This window comes from Anomaloglossus baeobatrachus, unplaced genomic scaffold (assembly GCF_048569485.1).
Source record: "Anomaloglossus baeobatrachus isolate aAnoBae1 unplaced genomic scaffold, aAnoBae1.hap1 Scaffold_89, whole genome shotgun sequence".
Taxonomy (NCBI): Eukaryota; Metazoa; Chordata; class Amphibia; order Anura; family Aromobatidae; genus Anomaloglossus; species Anomaloglossus baeobatrachus.
In genome coordinates, this window is record NW_027445283.1 from 425,847 (window position 1) to 438,445 (window position 12,599).

At 51.3% G+C, this 12,599-nt stretch overlaps 1 pseudogene; it reads left to right on the forward strand.

The window, feature by feature from the left end:
- Positions 1-947: 947 nt before the first annotated feature.
- LOC142289057 (U2 spliceosomal RNA) lies at positions 948-1,154 on the forward strand (annotated as a pseudogene).
- The last annotated feature ends 11,445 nt before the right edge of the window (positions 1,155-12,599 follow it).

A 12,599-nucleotide genomic window follows, 5' to 3' on the forward strand; every position in this document is an offset into this window, starting at 1 on the left:
ACAGGAAAATAGTGGAATAAAGTATACCTTCCAGGTGGGAGAGGAAATGGCAGCACAGCCAGTGGAGGTGAAGCAAGGGGAGCCTGCAACTAAAGAGTTGAGAGCGTTATCACATGGTGACTGAGCCTGATTGTAACGGGAGCATAGAGGTGCCGATCCTGTCTTACCTGCGTTACCTCCTGTCTTACCTGTGGTGGAGTCAGCTATGTGCAGTGGTGGCCGTGGGTTCTTTTATGTGCGACCGTAGTAATAGCTGCGCCCACTTCCTGTATGGGAGTGGAATGCAGTGAGGGTAATGGAACGCACGCCTGCGCATTTGTGTTTAACGTCGCGCGTGTGCAGAACGGAGAAAAGGCTGCGCTCACTTCCTAATGAAAGGGAGTGAGACGCATCTGGGAAGGGAAGGGAAAAGATTAGGGTTTGGGGATGATGAAAGGGCTTTCTACGGGCAAGGATGGCAAAGGGTGGCAGTGACGGAAAGTCAGGCAGCCTGTCCTGTCCTGTCCTGTCCGTCCGTCTTTTTGTATCATGAATTGGAAAGACTGCAAGGGGGAGGGGAGGTGCTTGTGTCCAAAAGGAGGAGTTATTCAGATTCATTGCAGTGGGCGGCGGCTGCAAAAAGCACCATTCTTCTTGTTTTTGCTCTGCAAAACAGCCTTTTCAAGGGTTGGCTTGGGTGACAAAATGTCTTCTGTAGGCGTGGGTTTGTCTCCCTCTCCCTAAGATGTGTCCGGTATAGGCCAGGGTGCCACTCAAGGCCGTAACCAATTCGGGTTATAGCTTCTCGGCCTTTTGGCTAAGATCAAGTGTAGTTTCGGAGGACGCTACCTTGGTCGGTACTGGAAGGTGCCTGGGATTGCACGTCTGCCGGCCTTGAGGAAGTGTGTGCGCCTTCTGGTGACACATAGCCCTCTTGTGCCTGGACGGTTCCCAGGCAACGGGAGGCGATCACCTTTGTTATTTTGAAGTCCTACTGATAAACAGAAAAAAAAAAAAATTAAATCTGTTCTTATCAGTTTAATATCTGATACGTCCCCTCTCTGGGGACCATATATTAAATGGATTTTTAGAACAAGGAGATGGAAAAAATCTTGCTCTGTCCACTCCACGCATTGACCTGGTATTGCAGTACCTCCAGGACCGGTGCACCCCTTCTTAACCCAGTTTCCAAAAGCAGAACTCAATTCACCTGATTCAAATGAGCCCCATTAGTGAATTGAAAGAAAGCAAAAACTTTATATGCACCTCAATTTGGCCAATTCACTTTTCACACTTTCACCCTTTTTTTTATCTTTCACACCTTTTACTTGCTTTATTGATGCAAAAAGCTGTGCCAAATAGCAAACTCATCTCCACTCAACTTGACCAACTCTGCTATGTCCCGTGCAGTATCTTATTCTCAGTCTTATCTAGATCATTTGCAATTGAATAGAATAGATCCCTTTTGGCTGCTTATGACTGTGTAAAATATGTAGTTTTACTGGGCTGGGATGAGAGAATCCATTGAAGCATGGTGTAGGGATTGTGGTTCCTGTGTGCTAAGAAGAGAGGCTGGCACCAGCCAGAAAGCCCCATTGCAGCCAATAATCACTTAATAACTTTTTCAACTTGTCATCATATGGGAGGCCTTCCATTCCTTGTAGTAGTCTAGTTGCCCACCTTTGAACTGACTCTAACTTCTGAATGTCCTTTTTAAAATGTGGAGCCCAAAACTGGTTCCCATATTCCAGATGTAGCCTTACAAGTGATTTATAGAGGTGTAACAATACGTTGGGATCACGGGATCTAATCTCCCTTTTTATACACCCTAAAATCTTGTCCCAAGCAGCATTCCATCAGCCTCTGGAAGGTTCCTGGCGCATTGCACAGCTCGAAGGGCATGCTTTTGAACTCGCAGAGACCCATAGGGGTGGCGAAGGCGGTCTTCTCCCGGTCTGCCTCAGCAACGGACACTTGCCAATAGTGACTAGTGAGATCAAGGGTAGAAAAATAATTTGCAGTTCTCAATGCAGCTAGCGATTCCTCAATACGGGGAGTGGTGCCGTCCTTCTTTTTTAACAGGATCAACAGAGCTGCCCAAAGGCTACAACTGTCACGGATAACCCCAGCCGCCTTCATGTTGCTCAACATGTCCTTGGTACACTGGCAATGTGAAGGTGGTATTGGCTTATAGCTCTCTTTGATGGGTGGGTGTGCACCTGTGGGGATGTGGTGTTGGACCCCTTTTATTCCCCCAAAATCTAGCGGGCTTCCCACCGGTAACCCGCTCCCCAGCTTGGATGGATGCTGAGGGAGCCCCTTTTGCCCGCAGGCTCTGGCCCTGGGAACTGTAGCCTTGGCGGTGACTGTGCTTCCCTCTACGGTGTGAGCTGTTGCCTTCAATCGGGTCTTGACTGCTGGGAAACCCTGGAGGTTCCTGTCGCTAACGGATTTGACCGGTTTTACGGCGACTCCTAGCCTGGTCGGGGTCCGTAGGCCCTGCCGGATGGTGCTGGCTTCTCTTCACTCCCCGATCTGGTACCGGCGGGCCACCGCCCATCCCCGGTCCGTACGGTTCACTCCAATCAGCCTCTCCTGCAGAAGGTCACCACCGTCTGCCAACCTTGCTGAGTGCCCGGGCCACACACCCGGACACGGTCAGTCTCCTCTCCTCTTCACTTCTCTAACTCCAAAACTGATCTCTAATCTGACTCCTTTTCCCGCCTCCAGGACTGTGAACTCCTCGGTGGGTGGGATCAACCGCCTGGCCCACCCCCTGGTGTGGACATCAGCCCCTGGAGGAAGGCAACTAGGATTTGTGTTTAGCTTCGGTGTGCCTAGCCGGAGTGTAGAGTGTGTTGGTGTAGTACCTGTGACGACCTGGCTTGTCCAGGGCGCCACATTCCCCTATAGTAAAATGCAGACCGTCTGCGGGCTGCCCGTCCATCACCGGTTTTATTTTCACAACTGAAAAAGAATAAAACGGTAAAACATGTAAAAGCATCATAAACATTTTACAACGGTACAGCTTCCGCTCTTCTCCCACCCAAACAACCTGGCCCTGATGCTGCCCCTAAGAAGCGGGCAGCACCCCTTGACCCCAGTCCAGCACCAAGTTGCCCGAGCGGGTTCTGTCTCTTTCAGGGGGCCCACGTCCAAGGGGACCCCTGAACCCCCGGAGGATCGCCACCGGTTACGGTAGTGGCGGGCCTAGGCCATCCCTTTCCTCCAGGCCCATCCTCCCAAATCAGCCTCTCCGGAGGCGGTAACGGTGTCAAGCCAACAAACATTTTTATTTACATTGCACTAAGTTTGTGGTTGCCCTGCAAGTTCTCGGGCTTGTCCGTAAGCAGTTCCTTACGCAATGGTTGCACAGTCCCTACGGGGACAACAGTTGCCGGCAACGGCCGGTTTAATCACGGTTCAATCAGGTAAACTTCTTTGGTTGATCATCTTTACTTATCATTTAAAACTTTCAAACTGGTACACTCAACACATAAAGCCCCCCCCTTTTAAAGAGTAGTTTCCCTGTACCTAAGTGGGGGTCTACCTAGGTTGGGGCGAGTGGACCTTCGGGGTCCGGTGTCAGTGGTGACAGGCAGTGGGGCAGAGGGAACAGTCAGTTCCTCCTCCCTGCTATCATGTGGGGCAGGCGGAGGCGTAGGGGAGCTGGGTACAGGTACATCCCTGGGCACTGGCTCGCGGTTAACCGTTTCCATCATTTCTTCATCCACGGGTTGTGGGAACAGTATCACTGGAAGGATCACCGCACCGTTCTGTGTAGGCCAGTCTGCTGGAAAATCACCCATCATGGTGTGGATTACCTCTTTTTCCTTCTCCACTGGACTGGGAACTGGAGCCTCATCCGCTACTCTCAATGCTGGTGGGCACTTCTTCAGGTGGTCTCGGGAAACCGTGGCCAAAGTCCCCCCCTGGTCACGGCTGATCTGGTAGGCCTTCCCATTCTCCCATCCTGTGGGCTGGACTACATACGGGGTTTTTTCCCATTGATCATCCAGCTTGTGGGCCCTTCTTTTCCGCTTCAGCACTACATCCCCAGGTTGGAAGGAACCGGCAGGCGCCTTCTTGTTGAAGCACTGCTCCTGTTGTCCCCGACTCCGGCACAAGTTCTTTTCAACATACTCCTGGACCTGTCGGTACTGTGTCCTCCGCCGAGTGTCCCATTCAGCTGTCGACAGGAGTGCTTCTGAAGCTTCCAAGCCCATTTCCAGATCCACTGGTAGCCGGCCGGGACGAGCTCTCATCAGGTATGCTGGAGTGCATTTCGTAGAGCTGGAAGGGATGTTGTTGTACATATCGACCAGGTCAGGTAGCTTCTCCAGCCACAGGTTCCGCTCTTCCAGTGGTAACGTCTTGAGGAGGCCCAGGACCAAGTGGTTCATCTTTTCACAAATGCCATTGGTTTGGGCGTGGTAAGGCGTGGTCCGGATTTTCTTGCAGCCGTACAACTGGCAGAATTCCTGGAATACCTCTGCTTCAAAGGCCGGACCCTGGTCGGTAAGCACCCTCTCCGGGTACCAATGCGGTCAACAGAAATAAGCCTGGAAAGCCTTAGCAGCGGTGCGGCCGGTTAAGTCCTTAACTGGGACAACCACCAGGAACCTCGAGTAGTGGTCTACGATGGTCAGAGCGTAGGTGTACCCACTTCGGCTGGGGGTGAGCTTTACATGGTCAAGGGCAACCAGCTCCAGCAGTTGGTGTGTAATGATCGGGTGTAGGGGTGCCTTCTGGCTGGCCTCGTCCTTCCTTCTCAATGCGCAAGGGCCACATTCTCGGCACCAGGCCTCCACAGATTCCCGCATTCCACTCCAATAGAACCGCTCTCTTAACAACATCTCTAGCTTCTTCCACCCGAAGTGCACTGCACCATCATGGTATGCTTGCAGGACGGTGGGCACGTTAGCCTGGGGAATCACCAGCTGGCGGATCTTCTCGTGAGTCTTTGGATTAATCAGCTCGCGATACAACTTCCCCTGGTGTAGGTATAGCCGGGTCCGTTCTTGCCACAGACGTTGGGCTTCGGCAGGGGCAGCAGGGTCTATCCCAGCAGAACCCTGTTCCACTAGAGTCTTGACCAGGCGGACAGCAGGTGCCTGGTCCTGAGCTTCCTGCCAGTCCTGTCGGGGCAGCGGATCCAGGTTCACCCGTTGTTGGTAGACGTGCACCTTCTCAGTGAATGGCCGGTGAAATGCAGGCAACTCGATCTCTTCGAGGTCATCATCCTCTGGCCCCTCTTCCGACAGGTGGGGCATCCGGGATAGTGCATTGGCATTGACGTTGGTACGGCCGGCCCGGTACTTGATGGTGAAATCGTAGTTGGCTAACCTGGTCACCCACCGCTGCTCCAACGCGCCCAGCTTGGCCGTATCTAGATGGGTCAGCAGGTTATTGTCTGTGTACGCGGTGAACTTGGCTGCTGCCAGGTAATGGCGGAACCGCTCGGTGATAGCCCACACCAGTGCCAAGAGCTCAAGCTTGAAGGAGATGTAGTTCTCAGGGTTCCTCTCAGTCGGTCGGAGTTTTCGGCTAGCATAAGCTATTACCTTTTCCCTTCTGTCTTGGACCTGGGATAGAACAGCCCCTAAGCCCACATTGCTGGCGTCGGTGTAGAGGATGAATGGGCGGCTGTAGTCAGGGTATGCTAGGATTTCCTCTCCGGTCAGGGCTGTTCTCAGCTGGCGGAAGGATTCCTCATGCTTTTCTTCCCACACCAATGGGGCTACTAGGGATCTACCACCCTTGGTCTGTCCTACGAGGAGGTCTTGCATGGGGGCAGCCATCTTTGTGTACCCCTTAATGAAGCGACGGTAATATCCCACCAGGCCCAGAAACTGCCTCACTTCCCTCACTGTGGTCGGTCTCGGCCAGTCTTGGATGGCGGTGATCTTCTCGGGGTTGGGGGCGACACCTTCCGCACCAACCACATGTCCTAGGTACTGCACTCTGGGTTTCAGCAGATGACACTTTGAGGGCTTCAACTTCATCCCATACTTGGCAAGGGACGCGAACACCTCGGCTAGGTGCTCCAGGTGGGCTTCATACGTCTGTGAGTACACAATCACATCATCCAAGTACAGCAAAACGGTCCCATAGGCAGTCTTCTCTCGGTCTTCCGGTGCCACGGCCACCTGCCAGTACCCGCTGGTGAGGTCAAGGGTGGAGAAGTAGTTAGCGGTTCTCAGCGAGGCCAGGGACTCTTTGATGCGGGGCAGAGGGTAAGCATCCTTATGCGTTATCTGGTTAATCTTCCGGTAATCCACACACATCCGCATGGTGCCATCCTTCTTCTTAACCAGCACCAACGGAGCGGCCCAGGGACTACAGCTGTCCCTAATAACCCCTGCCTCCTTCATGTTCCTCAACATGTCTTTGGCGCATTGGTAGTGCGCAGGGGGAATAGGCCTGTATCTCTTTTTAATAGGGGAGTGTGTACCGGTAGGGATGTGGTGTTGAACCCCTTTAATCTGCCCAAAATCTAGAGGGTGCTTGCTAAAAACCCGCTCATACTCCTGTACCACCCGGTATACCCCTTCCTTGTGGTGTATGGGGGTATCATCAGTGCCGACATGTAGCTCTCGATACCACTCGCCTAACTCCCCCAGGGATGAGTGGGAACCGGCAGCAGGCGGTGTGACCGGGGGAACGGCTTCATGGATCGTGTGGGGATCTAGAGTGAGCAATTTGGCAAGGGTAGCGTACCGGGTGGTGCATGAATGCACACATATTGGTTTTATAATCTTATTGTATTACTTTATATTCTTATTTCACTTGTGCATATCTCCACCATAATCCTGGCTAAGAAATATAGCTTTTTTTGGGGTACACAGGTAGTAAGGTCTTCTTTCTATTTCTTTAGGGGTGATATAGCCTGGTGGAACTCTAGACCTCTAACATTATATATGCACCCTTTTTCTTTATGGTTCTTGGACACCTTATAACATTCTTCCATACATATATATCTTTCTCATAAATTATAAATAATTAGGCATTTTTATATATTTTATTTACATTTTCATAAATAACTTTTTACAAAGCATGGGGGACATTCTCACATACATATAATTTTCATGTACGCATTCTGAAAATTTACGCATAAACCGTACACACTCCTTTTTGTAACAATTTCTATAACTCATTCGCTGAACTCTCATCCCGGATATTCATTCTTACACCGAATTTCCTGTTATAACACAACATTCATGATTTTTATTCAATTTATTTTTATTTTTTAGGTTTATTAGTAGTGATGAGCGAGTACTAAAAAGCTCGGGTGCTCGAAGCTCGGGCCGAGCCTCCCAAGATACTCGTGTACTCGGCCCGAGCACCGAGCCCAATGTTATCCTATGGGAGACCCGAGTATTTTTGTGAAATGACCACCGGCAGCATGTAGAAACCCTAAAAATGGCACAAAAGTCTCCGAAGAGTGCTCAAATGACATGGCAACAGCATGGGGAAGACCCCTTGAAGCATTTATCACTCAAAAGTCACAGCTGTGAATAATTTTGTCCGCGTTTTACGCCATTTTTACGGACTCACCAGAAAACCTTCCAAAATGACACCAAAATGATTTTTCATAGCGGAAATGTTAAGGGCACATACCCAATAGTGAGATAGAGCTAATGTATGTTACTTTTTGAGATCAATACATGAAAGATTTTACGTAAAACATTGTGTGGCACTCCGATGTCCCTGAGAAGAGACGTACATAAAGGCCTCTGAGTCTAATGTGCCCATTTTGAGGAACTGAGTCTTTGTAGTATTTTCCTTTGCCAGGGCAGTCCAAAATTGTGAGGTTCACCAATGCCCCTGCATACAGACGTGCATGATGGCCTGTAAACCTGAAGTGCCCATTGTAAGGAAGTGGGTCTATTGTAGTATAGCCCTTAGGCAGGGCAGCCAAAAATTTGGAGGCTCCACGTTGTCCCTGGATAGAGACGTGCATGAGGGCCTCAAAACATTAAGTGTCCAGTGTCAGGAAGTGGGTGTATTATAGTATAGCCCTTAGGCAGGGCAGCCAAAAATTGGGAGGCTCCACGTTGTCCCTGGATAGAGACGTGCATGAGGGCCTGTAAACCTGAAGTGCCCATTGGAAGGAAGTGGGTCTTTTGTAGTATAGCCCTTTGGCAGGGCAGCCAAAAATTGGGAGGCTCCACGTTGTCCCTGGATAGAGACGTGCATGAGGGCCTGTAAACCTGAAGTGCCCATTGGAAGGAAGTGGGTCTTTTGTAGTATAGCCCTTTGGCAGGGCAGCCAAAAATTGGGAGGCTCCACGTTGTCCCTGGATAGAGACATGCATGAGGGCCTCAAAACATTAAGTGTCCATTGTCAGGAAGTGGGTGTATTATAGTATAGCCCTTAGGCAGGGCAGCCAAAAATTGGGAGGCTCCACGTTGTCCCTGGATAGAGACGTGTATGAGGGCCTGTAAACCTGAAGTGCCCATTGGAAGGAAGTGGGTCTTTTGTAGTATAGCCCTTTGGCAGGGCAGCCAAAAATTGGGAGGCTCCACGTTGTCCCTGGATAGAGACGTGCATGAGGGCCTCAAAACATTAAGTGTCCATTGTCAGGAAGTGGGTGTATTATAGTATAGCCCTTTGGCAGGGCAGCCAAAAATTGGGAGGCTCCACGTTGTCCCTGGATAGAGACGTGCATGAGGGCCTCAAAACATTAAGTGTCCATTGTCAGGAAGTGGGTGTATTATAGTATAGCCCTTAGGCAGGGCAGCCAAAAATTGGGAGGCTCCACGTTGTCCCTGGATAGAGACGTGCATGAGGGCCTCAAAACATTAAGTGTCCATTGTCAGGAAGTGGGTCTTTTGTAGTATAGCCCTTTGGCAGGGCAGCCAAAAATTGGGAGGCTCCACGTTGTCCCTGGATAGAGACGTGCATGAGGGCCTCAAAACATTAAGTGTCCATTGTCAGGAAGTGGGTGTATTATAGTATAGCCCTTAGGCAGGGCAGCCAAAAATTGGGAGGCTCCACGTTGTCCCTGGATAGAGACGTGCATGAGGGCCTCAAAACATTAAGTGTCCATTGTCAGGAAGTGGGTCTTTTGTAGTATAGCCCTTTGGCAGGGCAGCCAAAAATTGGGAGGCTCCACGTTGTCCCTGGATAGAGACGTGCATGAGGGCCTCAAAACATTAAGTGTCCATTGTCAGGAAGTGGGTGTATTATAGTATAGCCCTTTGGCAGGGCAGCCAAAAATTGGGAGGCTCCACGTTGTCCCTGCATAGAGACGTGCATTAGGGCCTCAAAACATTGTTCCCATTGCAAAGGAGCGGGTCTCCTGTCGTTGTAATGTCCATTCTGCAAAGAATGGGCGAAAAAATTTACCACTGGGGGTATACCTGAAACAAAGGCCTAACTCTTGTAACGGTCATCATGGTGGCGCATGAGGAGAAGGAGGAGCAGTCCAGCGATTATCCAAAGTCCAGAAGTGTGTACCCATGGGTGACTGGAGGTACATGGCAAATTCCCGTTACAAACTTTAAATTCCGCTCTCATTTGCTGGTGGTGTGGTGAAGTCTGGCCCAATCCAACCCTTGTTCATCTTGATCAGAGTCAGCCTGTCAGCATTTTCAGTTGACAGGCGGGTGCGTTTATCTGTAATGATTCCACCTGCGGCACTAAAAACACGCTCTGACAAAACGCTAGCGGCAGGGCAGGCCAGGACTTCCAAGGCGTAGAGAGCCAATTCATGCCACGTGTCCACCTTGGATACCCAATAATTGTAAGGCACAGAGGAATGTCGGAGTACAGTTGTTCGATCTGCAAGGTACTCCTTGAGCATCTGGGCAAACTTAGGATTTCTTGTGGCACTACCCCGCACCTCAGGGGCTGTGGTACGTGAGGGGCTGAGAAAACTGTCCCACATCTTAAAGACTGTTCCCCTACCTCTGGCGGATTGGACTTGTGCCTCTCTCGGCTGTACGCCTTGGTTGTCCACTGATTCCTGACCTATGCCGCTAGCGTTTTGTGAGGGGAATGCTTTGCCTACTTCCGTGACTATGGCCTTCCGGAACTGCTGCATTTTGGTTGACCTCTCCGCCTCGGGAATAAGAGACATAAAGTTCTCCTTGTAGCGTGGGTCTAACAGTGTTACCAACCAGTAATGATTGTCGGCCAAGATGTTCTTAACGCGAGGGTCATGAGACAGGCAGCTTACCATAAAGTCAGCCATGTGCGCCAGACTCTTAACAGCCAGGACTTCAGTAGCCTGACCAACACGTTGACTGAACATGCTGTCCTCCTCCTCCTCCTCCTCCTCCTCCTCATCTACCCTGTCCTCTGGCCAGCCACGCTGAACCGAGGATATGACTGGTGTGCATGTCATATCCTCAATTTGGCCGGAGATTTGCTCCATGTCTTCATCCTCCTCCTCGTCATAGTCCTCCACTGCACGTTGTGATGAGACGAGGCTGGGCTGTGTGTTATCACCCACACCCACTACTGTTTCTTGCTGCAACTCATCGCGCTCCGCCTGCAATGCATCATGTTTGGTTTTGAGCAGAGACCGTTTTAGAAGGCAGAGTAGCGGTATGGTGACGCTAATAATGGCGTCATCACCACTCACCATCTTGGTGGAGTCCTCAAAGTTTTGGAGGATGGTACATAGGTCGGACATCCATCTCCACTCCTCAGGTGTTATGTGTGGAGTTTGACCCATTTCCCGACGGCTTAGGTGATGCAGGTACTCAACAACTGCCCTCTTCTGCTCACATATCCTGACCAACATGTGCAGAGTTGAATTCCAACGCGTGGGGACATCACACACCAGTCTGTGAGCCGGAAGATGCAAACTGCGCTGAAAGCCGGCAAGGCCGGCTGAAGCAGTAGGTGACTTTCGAAAATGTGCAGACAGGCGGCGAACTTTTACCAGCAGATCAGACAGCTCTGGGTATGACTTTAGAAACCGCTGAACCACGAGGTTGAGCACATGGGCCACGCATGGAACATGTGTCAGCTGGCCTCGCCTCAAAGCCGCCACCAGGTTCCGGCCATTGTCACACACGACCTTTCCTGGCTTTAGGTTCAGAGGTGTGAGCCAGTGATCTGCCTGCTGTTTCAGAGCTGTCCACAGCTCTTCTGCATTGTGGGGTTTGTCACCTATGCAGATTAGCTTCAGCACAGCCTGTTGCCGCTTCGCCGAGGCAGTGCTGCAGTGCTTCCAGCTTGGGACTGGTGTGGAGGGTACAGTGGATGAGGATGCGCAGGAGGAGGAGGAGGCTGAAGAGCATGACATTCCGGAGCTGTAGAGTGTGGGTGAAACACTGACTGAGGTAGGGCCTGCAAACCTTGGTGTGGGAAGGACGTGTTCCATCCCTCGCTCAGACTGGGTCCCAGCTTCCACAATATTAACCCAGTGTGCCGTCAACGAGATGTAGCGGCCTTGCCCACAAGCACTTGTCCACGTGTCTGTGGTTAGGTGGACTTTGGGTGAAACAGCGTTGTTCAGGGCACGTGTGATGTTTTGTGACACGTGGTTATGCAACGCGGGGACGGCACACCGGGAGAAATAGTGGCGGCTGGGGACCGAGTAACGTGGGACAGCTGCCGCCATCAGGTCGCGGAATGCTTCTGTCTCCACCAGCCTAAAAGGCAACATTTCCAGCGCAAGCAGTCGCGAAATGTTAGCATTTAGAACTGTGGCATGTGGGGTGTTGGCAGTGTATTTGCGCCTGCGTTCAAAGGTTTGCTGAATGGATAACTGAACGCTGCGCTGGGACAAGGACGTGCTTGATGATGGTGTTATTTCTGAGTAGGCAACTGCAGGTGCAGGACCGGAGGAGGCTTGTTCGCAGGCAGCATGGACAGGGGATTGGCTCGCATGCACAACCAGCGAAGACGTAGCAGTGACATTAGCAAGCACTGCTCCTCGACTCTGTTGTACTTCCCACAAAGTCGGGTGCTTGGCTGACATGTGCCTGATCATGCTGGTGGTGGTCAGGCTGCTAGTTTTGGTACCCCTGCTGATGCTGGCACGGCAGGTGTTGCAAATGGCCTTTTTAGAATCATCTGGATCCAACTTAAAAAACTGCCAGACTCGGGAAGACCTAACATTTGTACAGGCACCTTGTGTCGTGTTGTTGTTCCGGGGAACGGTTGCCTGACTTCTGCCTGGAGCCACCACCCTGCTTCTTACTGCCTGTTGGGATGCTACGCCTCCCTCCCCCTGTGCACTGCTGTCCTCGCTCTGCATATCCTCCTGCCAGGTTGGGTCAGTTACTGGATCATCCACCACGTCGTCTTCCTCTTCCGCACCCTGCTCCTCCTCCTGACTTCCTGACAATTGTGTCTCATCATCGTCCACCCCTTGTTGAGACACGTTGCCAACTTCGTGAGAACGTGGCTGCTCAAATATTTGGCCATCTGTACATACGATCTCCTCATGACCCACTTCAACATGAGCTGGCGAGAGGCCAGAATGTGCGAATGGAAACGTGAACAGCTCTTCCGAGTGTCCAAGTGTGGGATCATTAATGTCCGAGGACGTGTACTCAGCCTTGTGGTAGGAAGGAGGATCAGGTTCTGAAATGTGCGGTGCAGTATCACGGCTACTGACACTTGACCGTGTGGAAGACAGAGTGTTTGTGGTGGTGCCA